This window comes from Rhincodon typus, chromosome 5, assembly GCF_021869965.1.
Source record: "Rhincodon typus isolate 14 chromosome 5, sRhiTyp1.1, whole genome shotgun sequence".
Lineage (NCBI taxonomy): Eukaryota > Metazoa > Chordata > Chondrichthyes > Orectolobiformes > Rhincodontidae > Rhincodon > Rhincodon typus.
The window spans coordinates 11711608-11739358 of NC_063336.1; the positions used below are offsets into that span (position 1 = coordinate 11711608).

At 44.6% G+C, this 27751-nt stretch overlaps 1 long non-coding RNA gene across 1 annotated transcript in view; it reads left to right on the forward strand.

Moving 5' to 3' along the window:
- LOC125483129 overlaps window positions 1–27751 on the forward strand; it is a 68112-nt gene that overhangs the window by 10339 nt on the left and 30022 nt on the right. The window contains exons 2-3 of the long non-coding RNA XR_007262097.1: window positions 4202–4581; window positions 22197–22283. This is a non-coding gene — a long non-coding RNA (uncharacterized LOC125483129). The remainder of the gene's footprint in view (window positions 1–4201; window positions 4582–22196; window positions 22284–27751) is intronic.

Below are 27751 nucleotides of genomic sequence, written 5' to 3' on the forward strand. Positions count from 1 at the left end.
TACATCCGGTCATGAATGGTGATGGACAATTAAACAGCTCACATCCGCAATGATGGAACCCAACACATCAGTACAAAAGATAAAGATGAAGCATTTGCAACAATCTTCTGGTGAGTGGGTGATCCATCTCAGCCTTCTCCAGGGATCACCAGCATCACACATGGCAGCCTTCAGCCAATTTGATATAAAGAAATGGTTGGAGGCACTGGATAATGCAGAAGGCTATGGGCTCTGACAAAATTCTAGCAATAGTACCAAAGGCTTGTGCTCCAGAACTTGCTATTCCCCTAGCCAGTCTTCTAGTACAACTAAGGCACTAGAATCTCCCTAGCAATGTAGAAAATTGCCCAGGTATGTCCTACTCACAAAAGAAAGACAAATCCAACCTGGTCAATTACCGCCCCATCAGTCTACTTTCGATCATCAGTAAAGTGATGGAAGGTGTTCTCCAACAGTGTTATCAAGCATCACCTGCTCAGCAATAACCTGCTCAGTGATGCCCAGTTTGGGTTCCGCCAGGGCCACTCAGCTCCTGACCTCATTACAGCCTTGGCTCAAACATAGACAAAACAGCCCAATTCCAGAGATGACTGCCCATGATGTCAAGGCTGCATTTGATCAAATGTGGCATCAAATAGCCCTAGAAAACCTGGAATCAATGGTAATGAGGGCAAACTCCCCGCTGGTTCGAGTCATACTTGTCACATGGAAAAATGGTTGGGGCTGATGGAGGTCAGTCATCCCAGCTCCAGGACATCTCTGCAGGATTTTGCTGGGGTAGTATTATTGGCCAACAATCTTCAGCTGCTCCGCCAATGGCCTTCGCTTCATCGTAAGTTCAGAAGCGGGGACGTTCGCTGATGATTGCTTGATGTTTAGCACCATTTGCAGATCCTCAGACACAGAAGCAGTCCGTGTTCAATGAAGCAAGCCGTGGATAAATTCCAGCTCTAGGCTGACAGGTGGCAAGTAACATTTGTGCCAGGTACTGACCATCTCCAATATAAGAGAGTATAACCATTGCCCCTTGACATTCATTTCTGAACAGCATTCTTGATAGGAATTACATCCATCATCATTCTATTGGTCCACCAGCAACACTGCTGCAGCAGAGTGTACCATCTACAAGATGCGTGGCAGAAATTCACACAGGCTTCTTAAACATCACCTTCTGTACTCACAACCATCTCAAAGGACAGTAGCAACAGATACAGGGAAACTCTTCAACTCTCTTTTGAACAGTAGTGTGGATCTCCCTCCTGAACTGCAGTTTCGGTTCACCTGCACCAAATGGACTGCAACCCTGAAGGGGAGGCGATGGCCTTGCTGGACTGTTCATCCAGAGACCCAGGTAATGTCCTGGGGTCCGAGGTTCGAATCCTGCCACGGCAGATGGTTGAATTTGAATTGAATATATGTCTGGAATTAGGAATCTAATGACGACTGTGAATTCATTATTGATTGTCGGAAAAACCTATCTGGTTCACTAATGCCCTTTAGGGAAGGAAACTGCCATACTTACCTGGTCTGGCCTACATGTGACTCCAGACCCACAGCAATGTGGTTGACTCTTAACTTCCTTCTGGGCAATTAGGGATGGGCAATAAATGCTGCCTAGTTAGCAACACCCTCATCCTGTGAATGAATAAAGAGGGAAAAAAAAAGTCATGACCTACAAGTTCTCTCCAAGGCATTCATCATCCTGGCTTGCAAATATATCACCATTCCTTCACTGTTGCTGGATGAAAAGCCTGGAATTCCTTCTTTACCGGTAGTGTCCCTCCTTAACTGCAGTGTGGGTCCACCTACACCAAATAAACTGCAGCCATTCAAGGAGGCAGCTCAACAGCGCCTCCTCATGGGAACTAGTGATGGGCAATAAATGATGGTGCAACTAGTGAATGAATGAAATGAAATACAGTTGTGTGGCTCTGTGGCAAGAATACAACTATAACAAGCAATGATGAGAAATTAGAAGGGTAATTACTGAAGCATCCAGTGCAGTAAAACTGCAATGATTGCCCTATGCTGTTAGGATGATTGGTGGTTAGTAACAAATGCACAACGTGACACTACTTATTGGAAGCTGAATCTGACAGATGCTGATGGAAATCGATCATTCCACTTGGATTCTCTCATGTAGTGAACAATGGAAATCTTTGATCCGTCAATGGATGTGACAGATACCTTAAATTCTATATGCGTCTGGTTGCCAAAAACAATACATCTTTTGAGCTAAGTATTCCAGCTTGCATTTGAAAGGCTGCAGTACTACAAGAGCAATTGACATATTTATATTCCTACAATGGGATAAAAACTATCCCAGCATACTTTGCAGCAGTTAAAAGTTGACACAAAGCCGCATAAGGTTTGAAGAAGTTATTTACAGGATGAGATTAACATGGAGAGGCAGATAAGTTTCAACCAGGAATTCTAAAGTTAGATGATAGAATCCCTAACGTGTGGAAACAGGCTGTTTGGCCTAACAAGTCCACACCGACCCTCAGAGCATCCCACCCAGAAACATCCTCCTATAACCCACCTCATCTACACATCCCTGAATACTACAGGCAATTTAGCATGGCCAATCCATCTAGCCTACACATTTTTGGACTGTAGGAGGAAACCCACACAGACACAGGGAGAACGTGCAAACTCCACACTAACAGTCACCTGAGGGTGGAACTGAACCCAGGTCCCTGGTGCTGTGAGGCAGTAGCGCTAACCACTGAACCACTGCCTCAACCTTTGCAGGCATGGAACAATGGAAACTGAAGGTGCACCACGAAGCCAGAATTTGAAAAGGGTGGACAGCTCAGACCGTTCTGGGGGCCTGGAAGAGCTTTAGGAGTGAAATGAGAGCAATTAGAAACCAATGATTCTGTCCTTCTGTACTTTATTCTCGGGATCAGTGAGTTGGGTTGTCTGGATGGCTGGTTGGTGATGTTGGATGCTGACAATATTCTGGGTTCAGTTGCTGCACTGGCTGGGGTCAGCACAAAGGTCACACTTTCTTCGCCTCACCTGAGGCCTGGTGACCCTCAGCTTAAAATCACCACCAGCTGTCTCTCGCTAATGAGAGAGGGGGTCTATGGTGACTGTATATTCAACTTTCCATCCTCCCTCTCAAAGCATGCAGCAGCTTGATTTCTTTTTCCATGTTAAATCCTGTTAGCTCATCGCCCTGTCCTTATTAATCTACATTAACTCCAGTCCTACAAAGTGTTGCATTCAGATCGTCCAAATACTCCATTGCACCTCCCATCTTGTGTCAGCCGTCTCGAGACTTGCGCTCCCTCTTGCATGCCACCCTTGTGCTCGTATTGTATGTCTCACCCCTCCTTTTGAAACACCACTAGATGGAGCTGGCTCACTGCTACTTTCCAGATTCCCCCCAGTAAATTACTGGACTCTCTTTTCATTGTCTCTTCTTTGAAATCCTTGTTTAATCTCTCCCATTTCTGCCTTAAATCAGATGAACATCTCAGGGCGTTATGTTAAAGATACTGTTCCTCAATGCAAGAGTTCCCCTTGCTTTCCTCGTGGTCTTTAATTTTTATGCTTTGACTTATTTTTCCTGAGCCTTTTTAAAAATGAAATGCAGGACGCTCCTCTAAAGTGAAGCTGACATTTGTGGTCAATGTTTCTGTGCTCCATTGTGAGTTTTTTATTTTATTCATTCATGGGATGAGGGCATCGCTGGCTGGGGCAGCATTTATTGCCCATCCCTCATTGTCCAGGGGGCACTTAAGAGTCAACCACATTGCTGTGGGTCTGGAGTCACATGTAGGTCAGACCAGGTAAGGATGGCATTAGTGAACCAGATGTTTTTTTTTCACCAACAGTTGAATCACGGTCATCATTAGACTCTTAATTCCAGATATTTATTGAATTCAAATTCCACTAAATGCCATGGTGGGATTTGAACCCTGGTCCCCAGAACATTATCAGGGTGTCTGGATTAACAAGTCCAGCAATAATACAACTAGGCCATCACTTCCCCCCTGACAGCATGTGCTATGGTTTATCAATCTTTTTATTTCGCAGAGGAATGGAAGCTAAAGATAACAAAAGTCCTTAAACTCATCACACAATCTGATTCCATTCATAACTCTTTGATAATATTGTTACAATGCCTATCTTGCAATCAATGCAGACATTAAACAGTGTGTTTTACAAGTTAATTTCCTTTATGTTTCAGACGATTTATGGGTTAAGAATGACAACTTTCAAGAAGAAAACTTCCAAACTTCTCCCCTGCACATTCCCAATCAAACAGTTGAATCAATCGCCTACTATTAGTTGGAAATGACGGCTTTCGTTGACTCCACGCAGCTAACCACTCGTATTGCAACACTTGCCATTTTTAATGAGCTCTTTTCCCATCACTTTAAAACATTCTGATCAACACGCCTGGTATGGGCAGAGAGTTAATCAATCGCAGGTTCAGGAAGCAAAATCTGGAATTATATTTGTCAGCAGGATCTCTGTCAATCACGATCCACGCACAATTCATCAAAGCAGCAAGCAGAAAATTGCTTAATCTCTATTGTCGAACAAGGGTCGATCCCCTTTGTACAGGTGAGTTTAATCCTGTCGATTTACTGATGTGGAGATTATAAGATTTATTCTTGTGAGCTGTTGGTTCAAATTGTCTAGACTTTGGGAAATAGAGGCGGGAAGGTTCCATAATTACCGAGAGGGCATTCATTGTGAAGGAAAGGGCCACATTATGATAAGTTATTTTTGCTGCGGCTTCTCCATTTGGACTGCCTTCTGAGGAAGGGTCCGACAGGCTAGGCCTGTATCCTGTGGAGTTTCGAAGAGTCAAAGGTGTCTCAATTGAACCATGTAAGATCCTGAGAGGATTTGACCAGGTGAATATCAAAAAATGCTTCCTCTGGTGGGAGAATCGAGAACTAGGGATCATTGTTTAAAAATAAGGGAGTACCCATTTTAGACGGAGATGAGGAAACGTTTTTTTTCTCTCTCTCTGAGGATTGTCAGTCTTTGGAATTCCCTTCCTTAAGAGGATGCAGAATCTTTAAATATTTTTAAGGCTGAAGTAGATAGATTCTTGATGACCAAGGGTATGACAGATTATTAGGGATGTGCAGGAATGTAAAGTTGAGGTTAAAATCAGATGAGCCGTGACCTTTCTGAATGTCAGACCAGGGGCCTACTCTTGTTCCTTGTTTGGATATTTGTATAAAAGTGGTTTCCTTCTGGGCAATAATGGCTGTATGCTGTAGGAAACCCATAAGGAGAAGTGATCCTTTTCTAAGCATTCGCTTAGGTAAAACTATTGGAGAGAAGCTAATGATAAACTTTCACTGACAGTTAAGTGCCATATAGAAAAGAACCAGTTTGTTTCCAGTCAGCCTAGGAAGGCCATGCATGAGAAGGATGTAGGAGCAGATTACTGCAGATGCTGGAATCTGTACTGAAGAGTCACCTAGACTCAAAACATTAGCTGGCTCTCTCTCCATCATGAATGCTGTTTGACCTGCTGTGATCTCCAGCATTTGACAAGAAGGCGTTGAGGTAGGTTGTTGCAAGTGGTTATTTCATGAAACCTCCAGGACTATCCAGCTACAGTTGGCAATTGAACTGTGGGTGCATTATTAAATCCAAATGTGTGGAGCCGCAGAGACGTGAGCCTGAATTTTCACACAGGTGACGTGTCTGGTTTATCCAAAATGGTACCGGAGTCCTGGTTCCTAGAAGTCACGCCCCTGAAACCAGCGCCTTCCATTTTTGCTGGTGATGGGGGTTGGAGGGGTATGTTGGTGGAACGGGGGTGAGTTTTACTTCACATATTTGTGGCTCATGGGAGTAACTGCACACGTTAACAAGCAGCTACACTCAGCTAGGTCCAGTTTTCACTGCTGCCATGACCAACATACAACTTTGGGTCTTTAGACCTTTCAGGAGAAGGTAGTTCTTTGGAGGGGGGCGTGGGCATCCTTTAGGGAACCTCGGGACAACTTTGAGAAAGCTAAGATGAAATGTCAATGAGGTAAAGTGCTCTTTGGGATTGTTAAAGCTGGAGGTGATTGTGCATATAAAGTGAATAAACTCGTTGGAATAACAAAGTTCTCTTGATCTGTCAAAATGTCAAGGCTACTGCAAAGTGTCAAGGTGTCAAGTTATTTTAATCTCCTGGCTTTTACATGTTTGACACAATTGTTCTTAGTGTGTAAAAAAAGTCTGTGTTTTCTATTCACTCTGTCTGTTGACTTAAGCCTGAGAACAGTCGTTAAAGGATTGCGCTCCATGGCTGATCTCTCAATCTATGATTATCACTTCAATTTGATTGACAGCTCTAAGTGCTTTGATGTTCTTTAATATGGGGCTACAAATAGCATGAAGACACATCAAATGAATAGGTTTTCACCAATGAGAATTCAACAATGGTCATTTAGAGCTTTACCTTATTCCATCTAAGTATAGATTGCTCTGAGGTGGACATTGGGTGAATTGGTATGAATGATTTTGGGGGAAAGGATGGGCAGGAGATGGACTTGGTTTGATATTAATTGGCACTAAATTTCCGCAGGCGTTTTAAAAGGTCATTGGTATGGGTGGAGGGGCACACGTTAACCTGGAGGCCCTGAGAGCCCATGGTTTGATAGAGAGTGCACAGGTTGGCATGGAGATTTGTGAGACTTGTGGTAGGGACGGGGATACAAATTAGCATGGATTGATACGGAAGGGGCAGGAGGGGTGTGTGTGTTTGGGCATGAGGTTGGGTGAGGGCTGGAGGGCTTTCCATTTTGTTTGTTTTATTGTCATTTTAACAGCGTCCCATGGCACATCCCCAGTGGATGCCCCCAAGCCCTCTCCATGTTCTGTTAGCCCAATGCCAGTCATCACCCATCTTCCAGAATGAAGACCTGACTCTCTTGGCACCCTCATCCACAGCTGAGTTGGTCAAATTGGGATTTTGTTTCTGCCTCTGAGTGAAAGTTCAGGCCTTAGATTGAAGGCAAAGCAATGAATGTCAAAGGTGGAAGTTAGGTTGTCCCTTTGAAAAGTTACTTACCTTGTCCTTCTGATGTAGGTACACCCAGGGTGCAGATAGGAACGGACCTCCACAACTTTGATCAAGTGACAGTGAAGGAACAGTAATAATCATGGTTATTGTTGGAATAATTAATGGGGGTATAAAGTATTAGAACAAGGAGGTGATGTTGAACTTGTGTGAGACACTTGTTAGACCTCAGCTGAAACTTTTCGTACAGTTGTGCATGAAACGTTGTAAAAGTAAAGTTGCTACTGTCTTGAGAGGTCCTTAGGTCCAGTCTCTCATTAGAGAGAGAGATGACTGATGGTGAGTTTAACCTGAGGATCACCATGCCTCAGGCAAGGGGTGAGGTTGAGAGGGCAGGACCTTTGTGGGCCCCTCAGCCAGTGTCTGACACTGGCAAAACATTGTAGGCACAACATTATTTCTTCATGGAAACCCTACAGTATGGAAACAGGCCCTTTGGCCCAACAAGTCCACACTGACCCTCAGAGCATCCCACCCAGACCCATCCCCCTATAACCCACCCAATGTACACATCCCTGAACACTACAGGCAATTTCCCATGGCCAGTCCACCTAGCCTGCACATCTTTGGACTGTGGGAGGAAACTGGAGCACCTGGAGGAAACCTGCACAGACACAGGGAGAATGTAAAGCTCCACACAGACAGTCACCTGAGGGTGGAATTGAACCCTGGTCCCTGACACTGTGAGGCAGCAGTGCTAACCACTGAGCCACCATGCTGCCCCAATATAGCAGAGATGTGAATGCCTTGGAGAGATTGCACAAATGATTTTCAAGAATGTGATTCTTCCAGGAATGAGAAACGTCAGATGCGAGGATAGATTGGAGAACTCGAGACCGCTCTCCTTGAAAAGAAGAGAGCTGCAAGGAGATCTGATAGAGACTTTCCAAATTGTAAGCGGGTTGCACAGAGTAGATAAGGACAGGCTGTTCCCACTCGTTAAAGGACCAGGAAGGAGGGGGCATAGATTTAAGCTGTTGGGCAAAAGGAGCAAGGGTAATGTGAGAAAAAAACATTTTTACAAAGCAAGCAGCGAGGGTCAGGAATGCACTGCCTCGCAATATGATGGAGGCAGGTTCTATCGAGGAGCTCAAGAGAGAATTGAATGACTTTTGGATAGAAATGGTGTGCTAACATAGCCTTGGGTGATGGTTTCACCATTAGACAGACTGAGGCTAATGCAGTAATGGGTGTTATCACAGGGGTAAGTTCTTTTGATGAAGTGGAAGGTTTGGAATTAATTTCAGTTCCAAACAAGACTCCAAGGTTGCAAACCATTAGCTTTGACGTCATCTGGTAACATGGGAGCAGGATAGTAACTTGGGCAAGGTTTTGGCAGCAACTAGACACTGACTTCAGACGCTCCTCCATTCAGTTGCAGAAACATTCTGCTCAGCCAAGGTTAGAGTTTGGGTAAGTGCAAAGTATATCAGATCCAAAGGAGGGATTGACCAACAAGCATCAGGCTGGGCAATTCTAGATTGGACACCACAAAGACAGCATGGATTCTACATTTCACAATCAGGAAAATCAATGGAGTCTGGATTTAATAATCAGGGAAATCAGTAGAATCTGGATTTAATAATCAGGGAAATCAGCGGAATCTGGATTTAATAATCAGGGAAATCAGTGGAATCTGGATTTAATAATCAGGGATCAAAGGATTCTGATGTCACGATCAGTGAGAGCAGAGGGTTTGGGATTTTATAATGAGGGACATGAGGGGATTGTAGATTTTATAGTCGGGGAGATTACATTCACAACAACCAGCATTTAGTTGTCTCCTTCAACACAGCTAAAATTTGCAAGGTGCTTGTCAGCCGCAGAAGCCTTCACCAGTCCACAAAGTGACATTTTGGGATGGAGGTGAGGAGTTCTTCATGGAGTAGCTGCAGCTTGAGGTGGGAAGGTTTAGGGAGGGAAATCCAGGCCCAGAGAGTTGAAGGCCAAGCCATCAGTGGAGTGATGGGAGTAGAGGTCAAGATTTGAGTTGCTGTGGTCCTGGCATATTGTAGGGCTGTAGAAGGTTATACAGCAGTCAGGGTTTGATAACAGCAGTGAGAGGTTTCAGATGAACGGGTGTGGCTTCACCAGGAACTGAGGTTGGTCAGGTAGCACAGGGTGATGGATGTATGAGACCTGGTGCAAATTAGGATGTGGGCGCCTTAAATGGTCTCAGGTTTTCTCCAGGCGAAAAACCTCGAAGATCAGCATCGGTCGAATGAATTCCAACATCACGGATGAAGGTTCAACGAATTGTTAAACTACGGAATGATTGGAACAAGCAAAGTTACAAAGGTGGACGTGTAGCCACGATGTCGAATGGTAGGCACAAGAGTTGGCCTCTGAGATCTGGTGAAGGGCCATCAGCCTGAAAGGTTAGCTCTGTTTCTCTGCTCAGACGTTGAATATTTCCGCATCTCTCCCTCCACTTCCATTTCAGGTTTACGGTATCAAACTTCTGCACAATTTATTTGTGGATTGGCTTGCTCACTAAAGCCATCAGGCTTAAAGGAGGGTGTGCTAATGTAACACGAGAGAGAGGGAGAAAGCGGGAGGGAAACAGACGGTGCGTTACTCCATTCACTGGTGGGACAACTAAGTTACATTGCCTGTCAGGCAACCAACAAAATAGCACAAAGGAAATCCGAGATATAAAGGACAAGACTATGGAAGGCAATGGCGGACGATATTTATTTCGCAGTTTTGTTTCTGGTCTCAGGAATTTCCAGCTTGTTGGCTAATCAACAGTGGAAAGCTGCATTTACGTAGTGCTTTTGACATGAAACTAAGGCACCTCAAAGCAGTGTGATGAACCAAGATTTAACATGGAGCTATTTGAGATGATATTACAGCAGCTGGCCCAAAGCTAGGCCAAAGAAGTCGCCCTTGAGAAGTGCCCGAGAGGAGGAAAGAGAGGTAGAAAGACGGAAGGATTTATGGAGAAGTTCCAGACCTTCAGGCCTACGTGAATGGTACCGCAATTAAAATCAGGGTTGCTTGTGAAATAATGATAAATGCATGTATCCCAGAGGGTTGTGGGGCTGGAGGAGATTAAGTGAATAGTGAAAGGTGTGGACGTGGAGGGATTTGTCAACAAGAGTGAGAATTTGACACATTGAGGGAGCGATTGCAGATTCAAAAACATAACACCAAATGGGGTGAATGGGATGGTATGGGTAAGGATAGAGGCAGCAGAATTGTGGCTTGTGATGGGTTTATGGAGGGTCAAATGTGGGAAAGCAGTGTGGGAAAATGTTCATCTCAAGACAACAAATTCATAGGTGAGGGGCTCAGCAGCAGATGGACTGAGCTGGGGATGTAGCTGGGTGCCATTACACAGATGGTTATCAAGATGGCACAGTTTTGTGGTTGTAAGATGATGGGGGTTAACTAGAATTGTGAACAGTTTGGTTTCCACTTCAGACAGTCGCTAGGGACAGGGATGGGGTTGGTTGCCAGGGAACAGAATGACAGCAGAGAGTGAAGACAACTTGGGCCTGATTTTAACCCATTGAAAACCCATCTAACTTTCACAGAGTTAAAATCGGGCCCACCGATGGACTTTGACCTTAAATGTTTGCTCAATCTGTACTGGATATTGGTCATGCAGTCTGTTAGTTTAGTGACAGTGGTGGAGGGGAGAGAGGTGATGGTTTGGTTGAGATGCTGTTGACAAAAGCTGGTGATTGAAGTCACTTTGTCAAACGCACCTCATCGCTACCAACCAAATTAACTTCAAACGGAAAACAAGATGTAAATCGCCTTGTCACTATTCCAGGGAATAAAGAGCTTGAGAGAATTGCAGGTAGATTTTGTCTCTTGTTGGAAAATCTCCAGTTAGTCAACTTTGTGGAGCTCATTGGTCCAGGTTTGGATGAGGGCACTTTAGGCCCTGTGACACTGTTTCTTTCATCTCTCATGAGTTCAACATGAAGGGACTTATCACCACAGAGATGTTACTGAGAAGAGTGGCCAAGTGATGACTTGCTGGCTTCCTGATAGAAATCAGCTCATGATTTTGTTCCAAAAAGGGAACATTGTAAACATCATGACACTTTCATTACCCAAGATTCACTTAAGCCAGACTGCAAAGGCAGATCTGAAGTCAAATTATGTAGTCATAGAATTGTACAGTATGGAAACAGACCCTTCAGTCTAACTCGTCCATGCTGACCACATTTCCCAAACTAAACTAGTCCTACTTGCCTGCATTTGGCCCACATCCCTCTAAACCTTTACGATCCATGTACCTGTCCAAATGTTTTTAAATGTTGCAACTGTACCTGCATCCATCACTTCCTCTGGCAGTTCATTCCACACACGAACCTCCCGCTATGTGAAAAAGCTGTGCTTCAAGTCCCTTTTAAATCTTTCTCCTCTCAGCTTAATAATATCCCCCCAAGTTTTGAACTCCCCCACCTAGGGAAAAGACCTTTGCTATTCGCCTTGTCTGTGCCCCCCATAATTCCATAAACTTCTATAAGTTCACCCCTCAATCTCTTACGCTCCAGTGTAAAATGTCCCAGTCTATCCAGCCTATCGTTGAGGTTGGTTGGCTCGCCGAGCTGGTTTGTTGTTTTGCAGACGTTTCATTACCGTGCTTGGTAACATCCTCAGTGCAGCCTCCGATGAAGCATCGGTGTGTTTTCCCGCCTGGTTTTTAAACTCTGGCGTCCATTGAGATGGATTGCCTCACTTCCGGTTTTCCTTCGTAGTGGAACGTATATGGGGTCGAGTTCAATGTGTTTATTAATAGCATCCTTCGTGGAGTGCCATGCTTCCAGCAATTCTCGTGCTTGTCTCTGCCTAGCCTGTCCCAGGATCTTGGTGTTGTCCCAGTCGAAGTCATGTTTCTCCTTGTCTATGTGGATTGAGATGAGTGAGTATTGGCCGTGTCTTTTTGTAGCCAGTTGGTGTTCATGTACTCTTGTTGTTAGTTTCCTTCCTGTTTGTCCGATGTAGTGTTTCTCGCAGTCTCTGTTGGGGATCTTATAGATGACATTGGTCCTGTCCATGGCAGGGAGTGGGTCTTTAGTTCGGGTGAGCACTTGTCATAGGGTTGACGTGGGCTTGTGTGCCACTCTGATGCCCAGCGGTCGTAGGAGTCTTGTGGTGATTTCCGACATGTTCCTGATGTAGGGTAGTGTGATGAGTGTGTCGGGGCGTATAGAATCTTTCTGATGCTGTTCCTGTAGGCATCTTCTGACCCAGTTCTTTGGATATCCATTATCCTTGAACACTTGGAAGAGGTATTCCTCCTCCTCTTGGCGTAGTTCCGTGTTGCTACAGTGTGTTGTTGCCCTTTTAAATAGTGTTCGCACGCAGCTTCGTTTGTGTGTGCTGGGATGGTTACTATTGAAGTTCAGTACCTGGTCTGTGTGTGTGGCTTTTCGGTGTACTTTCGTTTGCAGTTCCCCATTTGTCTTGCGCTCCATCCAGCCTATCCTTATAAGTCAAACCCTCCAGTACCAACAACATCCTGGTAAATCTTTTCTGAACCCTTTCCGTTTTAATAATATCCTTCCTAGAGCAGGGTGACCAGAACTGCACACAGCACTCCAGAAGAGGCCTCACCAATGTCCTGTACAACCTCAACATGATGTCCAACTCCTATACTCAATGCTGACCAAAAGGAGGCTGGAAGAACACAGCAAGCCAGGCAGCATGTGGAGGAATGGAGAAGTCAACATTTCAGGTATGACCCTTCATCAGCTCCCGTCTACTACAGCCACGTGACCTTCCTCAGCTCCTGTCTTAAAAACCCGCTGCTATACTCAATGGTCTGAACAATGAAGGCAACCATGCTAAATGCCATCTTAACCACCCTGTCTGCCTGTGATGCAACTTTCTAGAATTATGTACCTGAGCCCCTAGATCTCTCTATTCTACAACATTATCCAGTTTAATTGAAAAAGTCCTGCCCCTGTTTGTTTTATGAAAATGCAGCACCTCGCATTTATCCAAATTAAAATCCATCTGCCACTCCTCAGCCCATTGACCCAATTCATCAAGATCTCTTTGTAATCTCAGATAACCTTCACGGTCCATATGTTATTAGTTTTGGTGTCACCCACTAAATTACTAACCGTGCCTCCTAAATTCGTATCCAGTCGTTTATATAAATGACAAACAAAAGTGGGCTCAGTACCAATCCCTGAAGAATGCTGCTGGACGCTGGCCTGTAGTCCAATAAACAACCCTTTTGAAGTCCCCTCAAACTGAAGTGCAAAGAGACTTGGGAGTTCTAGTCCAGGATTCTCTCAAGGTAAACTTGCAGGTTGAGTCAGTAGTCAGGAAGGCAAATGCAATGTTGGCATTTATTTTGAGAGGACTTGAATATAAAAGCAGGGATGTACTACTGAGACTTTATAAGGCTCTGGTCAGGCCACATTTGGAGTATTGTGTGCAGTTTTGGGCCCCATATCTCAGGAAGGATGTACTGGCCCTGGAGCGGGTTTGGAGGAGGTTCACGAGAATGGTCCCAGGAATGGAAAGCTTAACATATGAGGAACATTTGAGGACTCTGGTACTTTACTCATTGGAGTTTAGAAGGATGAGGGGGGGATCTAATTGAAACTTTCAGAATACTGACTGGCTTGGACAGAGTGGATGTTGGGAAGATGCTTCCATTGGTAGGAGAGAATAGGACCCGAGGGCACAGCCTTTGAGTAAAGGAAAGACCTTTCAGAACGGAGATAAGGAGAAACTTCTTCAGCCAGAGAGTGGTGAGTCTATGGAATTCACTGCCACGGAAGGCTGTGGAGGCCAGGTCATTGAATATATTTAAGACTGAGATAGATAGGTTCTTGATTATCAAGGGGATCAAGGGTTACGGGGAGAAAGTGGGAGAATGGGGTTGAGGAACTTATCGGCCATGATTGAATGGCGGAGCAGACCCGATGGGCCGAATGGCCTAATTTCTGCTCCTACATCTTATGGAAGGAGGCCATTTGGCCCATTGTGTCCACACTGACCCTCTGAAGGGCATCGCAGCCAGACCCTCCCCCTATCCCCGTAACCCTGCATTTCCCTTGGCTAACCCACCTAGCCTGCACATCTTTGGTCTGTGGGAGGAAACCGGAGCACCCAGAGGAAACCCACGCGGACACGGGGAGAATGTGCAAACTCCACACAGACAGTCGCCTGAGGGTGGAATTGAACCCAGGTCAGGAGTGGTATGTCAGATGCCTTTCCACCTGTCCAAGCCTCGGTCTTGGGCCCCTTTCTCCTGTAATGACAGAAAGAAAGGGAACAGAGTGAAACAAAAGTGGATGGCATGGTTGGTAATGCTGGGGCATGTGTGGGGGAGAGGCAGTGAGGTGCTGTGAGGAGACAGAGGGAAGACCATGCAGGGTGAAGGTACGGCGGTTTGGGGGCGTGCTGTTGAGTTGATTTGATTTATCGCTGTCACATGTAGCTAAGTACAGTGAAAAGTTTTGTTTTGCGAGCAGTATAGGCAGATCACAGCAAACAAAGACACACAGATCATAGGGTTTTTTTGGGGCCGTGGTTGGGCTGTGTGGCGAAGAACAGTGATGGAAGGTGTTACAGGCAGCAGTGAGACTAACAGCGAATTCCTCCTGATATTGAGATGGTCCTCACTGGATTTCTCGCACGTTTCTGTCACCTTTTGAGCCACAGCCCACTTCGTACAGTCCCTCATAAAATGAACCCTTCTCTGCCGGTTTATTGGCCAAGGTATGATCCAAACCCTTCACGCGTTTCTTCAAATAATGTCCATCAGGAACTGGGGAGGGAGAAATGAATAACAGGCACTGTGAAAAACCTTTGAGATGCAGAGCTTGTTAAACAAAGCTGCAGACAACCTTAAGCTTTCAATACAAGTGGGAGGAAGTGGTGCGGGAAATTAGTTTGAATCTCGCATGTTCTGCTTGAGGTGCCCTGTAAGGATTTGAAAATGTTTATATTTTATTGGCTGCAAAGGGAGTCAACAATAAAGGCCTCAGTGTCAGCCAGTCCTTCAGCGTGATTCCCACAACATCACTTTATGGCAGGCCCCACAGCTCAACAGTTGAACTTTGACCGTGTTTAACAATTGCGATTACAAGGCGCTTAAAATAAAAGGCTATATTCTTCGGCTTGTGGGTACCGCTGGTGAGCCTGGCCTTTATCGGCCAGCCTTAGCCACCCCGAGAAGGCAGGGTTATAACTACGTTGCTTACTCAACCTCTTAAGGGTCATTTGGAATTCAGCCATATTGCTGAACGTCACTAACTCCGGAGTGTAGGCCCGACCAGGCAGCAGCTCCTTCCTTGAAGATGTTAGAGCTTTTGAAACAATTAAACACCCTCATGGGGTGTCAAGAACTGGGTGGAAAAGTTCCAAGGTAAAGAATTCTCCCATTTAAGACTGTGACAAAGGTTAATCCTGGGTCATGGGCCTTTGGGATTCTCATCCCTGGAGAACAATAAAAACTGAGTCATTGAGTGTATGCAAGGATTGTTCAATAAGGGAGTCAGTGGTTTTCAGAGGTGGTGCTGGGGGGTGGGGGAGGAGGAATTCTGGGGGGTATGCAGACAGGAAAGTGGATTCCTGACCACAATCAAATCAGTCACAATCTTGGTGAATGGTACAGCAGGCTCAAGGGGCCGAATGGACAACTCCTACTCTAACTTCTAAATGGCTTTTGCTGATACCAACTGCTTACTTCATTTTTCTTTTCTAAAAACTGAATTCAAATTCTCAAGTTACCATAGGGTTTCCATAAGACCACAAGACATTGGAGCACAAATTAGGCCATTCGCCCATTGAGTCTGCTCTGCCATTCAATCATGGCTGATAAGTTCCTCAACCCCATTCTCCCGCTTTCTCCCCGTAACCCTTGATAATCGAGAACCTATCTATCTCAGTCTTAAATGTACTCAATGACCTGGCCTCCACAGCCTTCTGTGGCAGTGAATTCCATAGATTCATCACTCTCTGGCTGAAGAAGTTTCTACTTATCTCCATTCTAAAACATCTTCCCTTTACTCTAAGGCTGTGCCCTTGGGGTCCTTGTCTCAAACTCCTTTTAGGAGATTAGGAGTTTCCAATTCCTAATCCTTTGGATCACTCATCCAGTAACATAACCATTCCCTTTTCCGTATTAACTAGCTCCGAGTGAATAAAGGCATGATCTGAAGTAATGAAAGTGCCTACATGCTGAGCGGTCCCCCACATTCAAATCCTGATCTTCTATCTTAACCTCTGCCTTCCAGAATATTTTACACGGATCTAATCCTGACACAGACCCTGTCTGCGGCTGCAGCACAGAATCAGGAAATTGTACACAGCAGGCAGTAACTATAGCAGAGGGAGCAAATCGACTGAGGAACACTGATCTCTTTGTCCAAATTCCCAATGAGTGCTGTCTGCTCTGGGAGAGTAATTCGATAAAACCCAGTCCATTCATATGGCTACCCATTGCAGGCTAGTCAAGGAAATAAGACAATATAACAAATTGCCAGCGAAGTGTGACTTTTTTAAATACGGTCCTTGCACGAGTAAGAAAAGCCTTTGGTTTTTTTGGCAAGTGCAGAGAATGTCAAATTCCAATGTTCATTATTCTTGATGTGCAAAGACTGTGCAAAACCACTTTAATACCTGTGAATAAGCATGAAGATTATTTTATGAATAAAGTATATTTTTGCAATAAAACCTCCATCAATAGCTTTCAAGCATTCTCTGAGTAAACTGAATAAAAGTGCCTATTAAATATCTCGTCTTTGTCAATGCTTACAAGCAAATGGCATCCTCTTCGTCTCTCTACTCTGCCTTTATTTTCATGTTGGTGGAACAGCTTGGGTTCCCTTTTATATTACCTGCTATTCTATTCCCATAGTGTCTCTTCACTTTCCCCCCCTTACCCTTTTGTATTGATCAGATTCTCACTATAAGAGTTCTGCACAATAGGATTGAGGGATTCCTCAGAGTGAAGATGGTGCATTATCTCCACAAGGGCTGTGTGGTCATCATTACTGCCAACCCTGGGCGGATGGATCTGCACCAGGCATGTTAGTGAAAGCTTGGCCAGGTGGATTTTTGTTTCCTCCTTGCTGACTTACTGAAGACTGAGTCTAGCAGTCCTTTAGGAACTTAGTGAACCTGGTCAGTACTGGTGCTAATGATTTGATTTGATTTATTACTGTCATGTGTATCAAGTTACAACGAAAAGCGTTGCCTGTCGTGCTTTACAGGCAGATCAAGTGAGCCATCCAGTGCTCATTTCAGCAATGATCCATCTGCTGACAGAAGAGGGAAGGTGGATTTCAGCAGGACGTTTCCTTGCCCATGTTTGACCTTGTCCATGAGACATGATAGTGTCTGCAAGTCAACGACGATGACTCCCAGAACTTCCCCTAAACTACCCTGAATCCATTTCGCAACGGTGAGTATTCTGTATGAATACGATCTCAGACACCCAAGAAGCAGATAAGACAGCAGGCTGTGTGACAAATTTCATTTTGGGGGTTTTACTGTCCTGATCAAGCTCATTAAAACACATTATCCGCTCACTGTAACAGTTCTGTCTGTAGAACCTTGCTGTAGTCAGATTAGTGCTGTATTTCCTACATTACAGCAGTGGTGAAGCAATTGGCCATTTGAAATTTCAATTGAGATAAAACTAAGCACTTGGAAAAAGAAATTCCTTTCTGCAAAAGTCACGCTGTAAATGCAAGTTTTTTTTTTCACTCTTTAGAGACTTTGTCCGTTCCCTTTAGCTGTGATGTGCAACAATGAATTCCATTTTTAGCCTCAGTCCCCATTCACATTTTGGAAAAATAGCACATCAACCTGCATTGATTCCACCCCCTCTGTCCTCTCCACCTGATGTACTGTAATATGAAGCATCTCCAGCAATGCTGCAATGCCTTGAATTCTGATATTCTGAGGAGATCCTAACTGCTCCCATCGCCCACTGGATTATTGCAAGTTGTGGTTCAATGTCAGTGTGCATTCTGATGGGTCCCCATTTCTGTTTACTGAATGATATCTCCCATGTTGGGTTGTAGCTTGATGCAGTCAGGAGATTGAGTACGAGATGGAGGAGAGGAGAGGAGTTATTTGTGCTGGTGGGATTGACCACTGATTACTTGTGACAGCTTATCCATTGTGAGAGATTCTGCTTCTCTTCCTGTTTATCCCAAGCTGTTTTTTCTCCCCTTGCAATGTAAATAAAAGACTCTGTCATCTGTTGCACTGAGAATTGTTTTTATTCAGATGCCTGTCCAACTAGAATAAAAGTCCTCACTTTTTGCTTTGTGGCTGCCTGACAATAAATGTATGGAGTCCCATCAGCTTGTTCCAGAGTTCTGGGATGAATTTAGGAGTATAGGAGCAAGACGAGGCCATTTATCCTCTCAGGAATATTCTGTATCATTCAAATATATCATTGATGTACACTGCAACTTCATTTTCCTGCCTTTTGTCCAAACCCCTTGATACTTTACTTAACAAAAATCTATCACACCTGGTCCTTGATGCTTCAAGTTGTCTTAGCAACCACATAACCCTTTTGGATAGCCAATTCCAAATTTCTACTGACCCTTGTTTGACAAAGCGTTTCATGATGTCTCGATGCTAATTTGAAGATTCCGTCACTTTTCATCCTGATCCCTCTGCTGGAGTAAGTGGGTTTTGTTTTGGTGTATCAGAATGATCAATTCCTTTGAACATCTCAACCAGATCACCTTCATAACCTTGTAAAGTCAGTCGAGGTGTTTAACACTGGGAGATGCACACCACGGCAGCGTCTGCTTGTTCAATGTGGAGCGCTCTGTTTGTCTCCATGGTGACACATTCCATTTCCCGAAGTCCAGATGGTTGGCCTAAGCTGCAGCTTCAATTCTAGCCCAGTGCTCTCATGTATAAACGTGGGGGTTGAACCACTGCTATTCTTTCTTATTTGTTGCTTGGGTTATGAGCTGGCAATGTTAATTTTTGCCAGTCCCTAGCTGCCCTTGAGAAGGTGATGATGAGCTTTATCCTTGAACTGCTGCAGTCCATGTGCTGTATGGAAGACCAACAATGCCTTTAGGGAGGGAGTTTCAGGATTTTGACCCATTGACTGTGAGGGAATAGCGATATAATTCCAAATCAAGATGGTGACTGGCTTGGAGGGGAACTTGCAGATGGTGGTGTTCCTGCGTATCTGCTGTCCTTGTCCCTCTAGATGGAAACAGTCATGGGTTTGGAAGGTTCTATCAAAGAAGCCGTGGTGTGTTGTTGCAGTGCACCTTGTAGGTGGTACACACCACTGTCGCTGTGCATAGCTGGCAGAGGGAATGAATGTTTAAAATGGTGGGTGGAGTACCAATCAAGTGAATTGCTTTGTCCCAGGTGATAGCAGCAAATTATTGCAGATGCTGGAATCTGTACTGGAAATAACAAATGCTGGAGATCACAGCGGGTCAGGCAGTATCCGTGGAGAGAGAGCAAGCTAACGTTTCGAGTTTAGATGACTCTTCATCAGAGCCAAATGATGCTGAGATTCTTGAGTGTTGTTGAAGCTGCACATATCCAAGAAAGCAGGAAGTATTGCCTCACATTCCTGACATGTGTCTTCTGGATGATAAACAGAGACTAGGAGTTAGGAGATGAGCTACTTAACTCAGAACTCCCTGATTCTAAACTGCTTTGAATCTGATATCTAGGTTAATGCTGGGTACTGGGACCAATTTTATTACTGTCATCCTTTATGAGAATAGGCCAACGTTTAGTTGTTTATGAAGGCAATTTAGGAGGTCTGGAGTCCTATATAGGTGAGACCATCTAAGGATGGCAGATTTCCTTTCATCTGGGCCATTCAGGAACAAATTGGGTTTTCCTAATTTCAGGATATTCCAGAGTGCCTCACAATCAATGAAGTAATTTTTATAGCTGTGGTTACTTGGAATTTAGGAAATATACAGCCATTTTACACACAGCCAGCTTCCCAAATATAATGAGGTAATGACCAGGTCACTTGTTTTGTTTTATCAATGTTGATTGAGTGGAAAATATAGGTCAGGACATGAAGGATAACTCCTCAACTCTTCATTGAAAAAGTGTCATGAGATCTTTTGCATCTATCCAATGCCTCAATTCAGCATTTTACCTAAAAGGTAGCAAATTCAATAGTTCAAACTTCCCTCACGACTGCAATGAAGTGTTAGCCTTGTCATGTGCTGAATTTCCTGGGGTTAGGCCAAAGTGTTACTCATGGAGCCATAACCAGGTCTCCCTGCTCAACATTCTCTTTGGGTTGAATCCTGGGGCTCCTTCCATCGCAAAGAGGCAGCTTCCATTAAGAAGCCCACATTTCCTCCATTAACTGATTCTGAAACAGTTTAATAAATGGAATGTATGAGGGATGATTCCACAATTCTCCGCTCATGGAGCAGGGTCCCAGATCGATTTTCCAAAAGCGGGATTGCTGCTCACTGCTGGGATAGATACAGGTGTGGTTGGATGAGGCAACTCCCATTTAGTGTGAACTTATTCCTAGATAGTGCACTGATTACCACTCTGTTGGCATCAATTTGGAGTTTCGGTGTTACAGGCTGGCAAAAACCACCAGTGACTGCTGCAGAGCGTGTTATATCTGAAAAAGAAATGCTGTAGGGAGAAGCCTGGGAACTACAGATCTGAGTCTGACATCACTGGTGGATATGTTGTTGGGAGGGGTTCTGAGAGATAGGATTTACATGCATTTGGAAAGGCAAGAACTGATTAGGGATAGCCAGCATGGCTTTGTGCATGGGAAATCTTGTCTCATAAACTTGATTGAGTTTTTTGAGGACGTAACCATAAAGATCGATGAGGCCAGAGCAGTAGATGTTGTCTTTAGTAAAGGCTTTGACAAGGTTCCACACAGTAGACCGATGAGTAAAATTACATCACATGGGATTCAGGGAGAGTTTGCCAACTGGTTACAAAATTGGCTTAACAACAGGAGATAGAGGGTGGCAGTGGAGGGTTGTTTTTCAGACTGGAGGGATCAGTAGGGATCAGCGCTGGGTCCACTGTTTGTCATTTATAGAAACGATTTGGATGAGAATTTAGGAGGCATAGTTCGTACCTTTGCGGATGACACCAAAATTGGTGGGATAGTTGGCAGTGAGGAAGGTTATCTGAAATTACAAAGGGATTTTGATCAATTGGGCCAATTGGCTGAGGAGTAGTAGATGGAGTTCAATTTGGATAAATGTGAGGTATTGCATTTTAGCAAAATGAATAAGGGCAGGACTTAGATAACAAGGTGTAGAGCTGGATGAACACAGCAGGCCAAGCAGCAGGCCTAGACTCTAGGCCCGAAATGTCAGTCTTCCTGCTCCTATGATGTTGCTTGGCCTGCTGTGTTCATACAGCTCTACACCTTGTTATCTCAGATTGTCCAGCATCTGCAGTTCCTACTATCTCTGATATAAGGGCAGGACTAAAACAGGGCCTTGGGAGTGTTGTCGAACATAGAGACCTTGAGGTACATAGTCCTTTGAAATTTGTATTACAGGTAGATATAATGGTTAAAAAGGTGTTTGGCATGCTTGCCTTCATTGCTCAGACTTTTGAGTATAGATTTGGGATATTATGTGGAGGTTGTGCAGGACATTGGTGAGGCCTCTTTTTGAGTACTGCGTACAGCTCTCGTCACCCTGCTATAAGAAGGATATTATTAAATTGGAGAGGGTTCAGAAAAGATTTACTAGGATGTTGCCAGGGGTGAAGGGTTTGATCTGTAAGGATAGGCTGGGTAGGCTGGGAATTTTCTCACTAGCGCAGAAGAGATTGAGGGGCGATCTTGCAGAGCTTTATAAAATCATGAGGAGCACAGATAAGGTGAAGAGCTGAGCTCTTGTTCCTGTGGGTGTGGGGGAGTTCAAAACTGGAGGGCATGTTTTTAAGGTGAGAAGGGAAAGATTTCAAAGCATAGAATCGTGGTATGGTATCTGCTCACTTTTGGCTCGACTCCAGAAGCCCCACACGAAGAAGCCCATGAGAACGGGAGCAGGCCGGGTACAAATATGCCAACAGCACAGCAAAGTGCCACTGTGTCTTGTTCAGCCACAGAAAGCAAATCAGAAGATGTCCCATGGCATTTAAAACTGGCATTTTATTATCCGCGTACAAATGCAAAGAATGAGCCTTTTATAACCTGCAGGTGGAAATCGCTTGGAAGAAAGCCTTGGATACAAGAAAATTAAGATTCACAAGTTTCCAAAAAGCAGAAGCTGTTACCAAGGTTACAGTAAGACCCAAATTTATTTTACAATTGGTAGTTATTAAGGAGCTAACGTGCACTTATAATTATGGGTTCTCATTGTGCTTGTGGATAATGTTATTGGAGCTAGGGGAATTTCATAACTGTTAAATATTTTTTAAAGTGGAGGCTTTATTGCATTTGTGCGCACACTCGAAGCATCTTCACAAAGACATAATTCTTTCATTCAGTATGATCAAATGCTCTTCTTACAACACAAGATCTGTCTGAGAGACACATGGTCAAAACCGGGAGATGAATGAACAAAACACTTTCAAATAAATGGAAGGGATTATAGTTTGGTGTTTGCTTTACAGCAAGAGGCAAGACTAGATTAGTTTAGAAAAACAGACTGATATATCAATTTCCTTCGTGTTATAACTGGACTTCTCAATTGAACAATTTATTAGGCAAACAAAACTGGCATTTCTGTTGAATTGTTTGGATGTTATTTTATCAAACACATCAGTGTAATGGAAGCTGAGTCTCCACTTGAAGACTGGAACAGGACTGTCAAAATTCAGATAGACTGCTCAAGCCTAATGTTTACTCATTGGCATCAGAAACATATATCAACGGCAAACAAGCCCTCTCTCAGCCTGCGACTACGCAGACACATGCACACACAAAGAAACAGTTCTCAGTAGCCTCTGATCACATACGTCTGTGGTAGCAGGCCAGGAGGCGGGGTGGGGGGGGGGCACTTGAACCCAGGCCTCCTGGTTCAGAGGTAGGGACATTACCACTGTGCCACAAGAGCCCTCAGATACCAGCCCACGTAAGTCCACAATTAAAAGGCACCATCTGAATTACAATTAATAATTAATACACAATTAGCAAGAATTTTTTGTTGACAAGGGGAGAAGTTACTGAACTCAGAAGTTGCTAGGGCTGGATTTGGGAGAGTCTTGATGTCTGCAGTCTTGTTGAGTGCTTTTAGCAGTCATTATGGGGATGGGACTGAAGCGAAGGTGCGCAGGGCAATGCTGAGTGAGGGATTCTCCACAGGGCATTGCAGAAGCACAAGTTAATGGGTACATGGGTTCAAATCCCACATTGGCAGTGTCACATGTCAAAGAATCATACAGCATGGATACAGGTTCTTCAGCCCAACTCGCCCATGCCAACCAAGTTCCCTAAACTGAGCTAGTCCCATTTGCCTGCGTTGGCCCATATCCCTCTAAACATTTCCTACACATGTACCTGTCCAAATGTTGTCATTGTACTCATCGCTACCACTTCCTCTGGCAGCTTGTTCCACATAAGCACCACCCTCTATATGAAAAAGTTACCCCTCAGGTCCCTTTTAAATCCCCCTCACCTTAAACCTATATCCTCTAGTTTTTTTTTCTATTCATTTGTGGGATGTGTGCATCATTGGCTGGCCAGCATTTATTGCCCATCCCTACTTGGCCTTGAGAAGAAGGTGGTGAGCTGCCTTCTTGAACTGATGCATTTCTTCTGCTGTGGGTTGACCCACAATGCCCTTAGGGAGGGAGTTCCAGGATCTTGACCCAGCGACAGTGAAGGAATGGCGATATATTTCCAAGTCAGGATGGTGAGTGACTTGGAGGGGAACTTGGAGGTGTTGGTGTTCCCATATATCGCTGTCCTTGTCCTTCTAGATGGAAGTGGTTGTGGGTTTGGAAGGTGCTGTCTGAGGATCTTTGGTGAATTTCTGCAGTGCATTTTGTAGATAGTACACACTGCTGTTACTGATCGTCGGTGGTGGAGGGAGTGGATGCTTGTGGTACCAATCAAGCGGGCTGCTGTGTCCTGGATGATGTCGAGCTTCTTGAGTGTTGTTGAGGCTGTACCCATCCAGACAAGTGGGGAGTATTCCATCACACTCCTGACTTGTGCCTTGTAGATGGTGGACAGGCTTCGGGGAGTTCTGACTCCCCTATTGTGGGAAAAAAAACTTTGGCACCCTAACCCTGCCCTTCACGATTTTATAAACCTCTTTAAGGTCACCCCTCAACCTCTCACGTTTCAGGGAAAATAGCCCCAGTCTATTCGGCCTCTCCCTGTAGCTCAAACCCTCCGACCCTGGCATTATCCTTGTATATCTTTTCTGAACCCTTTCAAGTTTAGCAACATCTTTCCTTTATTAGGGAGACCAGGACTGTGCACTGTACTCCAAATATGGCCTAACCAATGTATAATACAGCCATTACATGATGTTCCAGCTCCTGTACTCTATACGCTGACTCAGTATGAAGGCAAGTGTGCCAAACAGCTTCTTCACCACCAAGTTTATCTGCGATGCCACCTTCAAAGAACTATGTACCTGAACCCCGAGATCGCTCTGTTTGAAAACACTCCCCAGGGCCCTATCATTAAGTGTGTGAGTCCTGCCCTGGTTTGTCTTACCAAAACACAACACCTCACATTTATTAGCGTTAAACATCATCTGCCATTCCTCAGTCCACCGGCCCAGTTGATCAAGATCCCATTGTACTCTGAGATAACCTTTTTACTGTCCACTGTAACAACAATGTTGGAGTCATCTGCAAACTTACTAACGTACCTCCTATAATCACATCCAAATTGTTTTTTAACATGGCAAACGACAGCAGACCCAGCACCGGTCCTTATGGCACACCGTTGGTCGCAGGCCTCCAGTCTGAACTCCACTGGGTCAAATTTAAATCCCATCTGAAATATAAAGCTATATTCAGTAAGGTTGACCATAGCAGCTATCACTGATTGTTGCAAAAATCTATCTGGTTCCCTGTGTCCTTTAGAGAAGGTGCGAGTCTGCCCTGTGTGTGAGCCACTGCGATGTGCAGGATTGTCTTCACTGCCCTCAGAAATGGCCTAGTTCGCCAAACAGTTCAAGGCCAATGAGCCAGTGAAATCTTCATCCCATGGAATTATTTAAAACAAAAAATCCTTCTGGGAGAATGGAGAGAAAGTAGGAGTGGGGCACTGAAATTGCATGTTCAGCCATGATTGTACTGAAGTGCAGGCTCAAAGGGCTTACCTCTTCTCTATGTTTCGAGAATAGAGTCCCTAAGTGCAGAAAGAGGACATTCAACCTATTGAGTCTGTATCGACCCTCCAAAGAGCATTCCAGTGAAACCCAGCCCCTCCTACCCTATCCCTGTAAACCCACATTTCCCATGGCCAGCCCACCTATCTTGCACATCTCTGGATTGGGGGAGGAAACCAGAGCACCCGGAGGAAACTCACGCAGACACGGGGAGAATGTGCCGACTCCCCACAGACACTCACCTGAATTGAGCCAGGATCCCTGGCACTGTGAGGCAGCAGTGCTAACCACTGAGCCACCGCACAGATGCACGTAGATTATTTTGAAACACAGCATGGATAGTCCCACATTGCAAAAGGAAAATGGCACTGGACTGGAGCCTCTCTTGGATATTGCAAGCCTCCTGCTGGCAATGATCCAATCATTAATCCTCATATTTGAACTGGCATTTCCGTGACTTTGATCCCGCCCTAAATTAGGAACTCTTGAGGCGATCTTGAAGAGAGGATGGGTGCTGGAGAAGTTGCAAGGGATGAAATCTGCAGCTGTGTAAAGGGGCAACGACAGCATTGGATGGCACACACAGCCTCATTGACGAGGAATGGGGCGGCATCTCATAGAAACATATGAAATCCTGATGGGACTGGATAGGCCAGAAGCAGGAAGAATGTTCCTAATGATGGGCAAGTCCAGAACGAGGGGTCACAGTCCAAGAATAAGGGGTAAGCCATTCAGGACTGAGATGAGGAAGGATTTCTTCACTCAGAGAGTTGTGAACCTGTGGAAATCACTATCCCAGACAGCTGTTGGGACCAGTCGTTAGATATATTCAAGAAGGAGCTGTATGTGGTCCTTGTGACTAAAGGGATCAAAAGATATGGAGAGAAAACGATGGTGGGATACTGAGATTGCATGATCAGCCATGATCACATTGAATGGTGGTGTGGGCTAGAAGGGCCAAATGGCCTACTTCTGCACTGATTTTCTATGAATGCACATTAAAAAAAACAGGAACATCTTTCCAGAACTACATGCCCTCTTGGAGAAATGAGGATCAATGAGTTTCTTGAGGCAATGGAGGTGACAAAAGGGATATTGTAACGATTACAGCACTGCTTTCGTTGCAATGGCCTGAATTCTTTCGAAGCTATTTCTGTCTTCTTGCGTGGTTTGAGGGTTTCAGCTAAAGGCAGTCACTCTTGTCTTGATAAGTGCCTGATCTATTTCGGATTACCCTGAAGGATAAAGGATTTCAAATGCTTTAACAGACGAAGCCAGGTGTTCTATGCTGCCACTATGCTGAGGCAACACGAGTGCGGTACCCCACTGCATCAAGCCGAAAAATCATTCTATCTCCTTCACAAATTAGTAATGTGGTATATGAATTTCAGTGCCAATGTGATGCCAGGTAGTTAAGCCGTGTGTGAAATGATGGACAGATCACATCAAATAGCATAACCCTTTGGCTGTTCACAACACGCAGGGGACTGACTGATATGGGCTGATAGGGATATGGGACAAATGCTGGCATATGGGACTAGATTTATATAAGATATCTGGGGTCAGCATGGACGAGTTGGAAGGAAGGATCTGTTTCCTTGCTGTACAACTCTATGACTGTACCATAACAAACTGTGCTTGCAAGTCCCATAATACAGTGTTCAACATTAGCTATGACTCTGCAATAGGACAACATTTGCTGGATAATCCTGAGAGTGCAAGGCTGATTCTGACAACCAATTAAGATTGTTCATTGGGCTTGTGGTGTGGTGCACTTGCACGTACTATAAGCTATGTAAATAATACATAGTGCCATGTTCTCTGCAGACGGAAAGAACATTAGCACACTCTGTGCTTGTTCCACCTCAACAAAACAGCCATTTGTTGGTTCATTTCTCAGGGCAATACCTGACCAGTTAGAGTCCATAAGACCAGAAGACCATAAGACATAGGAGCAGAAATTAGGCCATTCAGACCATCAAGTCTGCTCTGCCATTCAATCATGGCTGTTGGGTCTCTCAACTCCATTCTCCCTGTAACCTTTGATCCTCTTGACAATCAAGAACCTATCAAAATACCTGGTTTAAAATGTAAACAAAGCCTGACAGTTAACTGTCAATCATCAATTGCTGCATGCTCTATGGCCATGTCTCTACCAATCAGATACGACTCGCCAATCAATCAATCTTGTCCTCTCATGCAGGATAAGGGCTTTCCCCTTGAATTGGTATTCTTGCAAATTGCCCTGATCAGTTGATCAACTTGAAAGGGTTCAGAAAAGATTTACAAGGATGTTGCCGGGGTTGGAAGGTTTGAGCTTTAAGCAGAGGCTGAATAGGCTGGGTAAAAACTGAAAGAACTGTGGATGCTGTAAATCAGGAACAAAAACAGAAGTTGCTGGAAAAGCTCAGCAGGTCTGGCAGCATCTGTGAAGAAAAAAATCAGAGTTAACGTTTCGGGT